The sequence below is a fragment of the Triticum dicoccoides genome, chromosome 7B (assembly GCF_002162155.2).
Source record: "Triticum dicoccoides isolate Atlit2015 ecotype Zavitan chromosome 7B, WEW_v2.0, whole genome shotgun sequence".
NCBI classification, from domain to species: Eukaryota; Viridiplantae; Streptophyta; class Magnoliopsida; order Poales; family Poaceae; genus Triticum; species Triticum dicoccoides.
The window spans coordinates 649,644,645-649,646,322 of record NC_041393.1 but is presented as its reverse complement, the minus strand read 5'-3'; positions in this window follow the sequence as shown (position 1 = coordinate 649,646,322).

Genomic DNA, 1,678 nt, shown 5'->3' with positions numbered 1-1,678 from the left:
GGATAATCGCCTCCATCACACATTCCCCGCCTTTGTGAAGATCAATCAACTTGTTGCTCTTTCGGACCAAACTCATATTGATGAAGATCCCAGCGAAAAGGCCAAACAGAAAAGTGCGCAAGTCCATGTGCACCATCATCAGATGACAAAACAAAGTAAGTTATTAAAGAGTACTGGCACGATTAGTGTTGCGTATTTCATTTTTTACCTTAAGTACTAGCGCGACTCTTACCGCAGGAAGGGTTGACACTACGAGAGACTCCGACGTAGGTGAAAGTATGACCTCTTTTTTTTTTGAAAGATCCGGTTTAGGCCGGCTTCATTGATTTAGGAGAAAGCATGCGGGAAACATTCGTTGATCAAGCGATCATGGGGGAAAAGAGGAAAAAGGCTCGCCAGGGCAAGCCATGGAACAAGAGAAGCTGCACTTTCTATCTCACAGCATCTTCCCCGAACGGGGTCTTCAGGCAAGCAGCACCCGCTGACCTCCACACTACCAGGTCCTGCTTTATGGCCCTGATCACATCCTCCGTCTTTGGCGTTTTCCCTCTGAAAACGGCGGCGTTTCGCTCCTTCCAGATGTGCCAAGCGACTAACATGGCCATTGTCTTGATGCCTCGCCTCTGGCTTACGGGCGCGCTGTTGATTAATGCCAAACAATGCTGCAGAGATCCATGGGTTGGCCGCCTGGTGCAGCCCAGCGAGGCGCAACCCCTCCAAGATGCCACATAGCACCAGATCTTCCTGGCGAAGGGACAGTCCCAGATCAGGTGTAGAGATGATTCGAGATTTCTAAGGCACAGCCCGCAGAAATACCCGTTTGGCCATCCTCTTCTTTGCAGCCTGTCATTGCACCATAGCCTGTCGTTGTGCATCAGCCATGCGAAGATCTTGACAGTTCCTGGCGCCCATCCTTTCCAGACGGCTGCGCCGTGGCCGGTGTTCGCTGTGCTCGTGAAGAACCTCTTGTATGCAGCACTTGTCGTGTACGAGTCCCCTCCTCCCGCTGTCCAAATTATCCGATCCCCATCCTGGTTGTCAAGGGCGATGTGGGCTTGCTCGATTTGCCGCCATAGCGCCAGGAAGTCGACCACAATGGAGGTCGTGTCACCGTGCCTGAGATCTGCGATCCATTGATCGTTTGCCAGGGCGGCGGCGACCGACCTGTTTTTGCGCCTGGAGTGCTTGAACAATCTTGGGAAGGTGTCGCTCAGCGGTGCGTTGCCAAGCCAGGTGGCCCTGCTGCTCTCCTCTGCTTCCTCCTCCTGTCTGCTGAATGGATCACCAGGGCAAAGCTTCTTCCACGCCTGCGGGCTACGGCAGGGGGACCCGCTATCGCCGCTGCTTTTCATCCTCGCCATCGACCCTTTATTCCGTCTGTTGGAGGCAGCCACGACGACCGGGCTGATCGCGCCGCTGCCGGGGCGCGGGGCCAGCCTTCGGGTCAGTTTATACGCGGACGATGCGATCATCTTCGCCAACCCAGTCAAGGAGGAAGTGACCACCCTGCTAAGTCTGATGCATTCCTTCGGCGAGGCCACGGGGCTTAAGCTTAATCAGGCAAAATCTTCAGTGATCCCGATGTATTTCTGCGGGCTAAATCAGTGTGACCTCTTTGAGATGCAAAATAGGTGTAAAAGCATAGGCCCGCCATCATAGCCAGTGGCGGAGATAGACA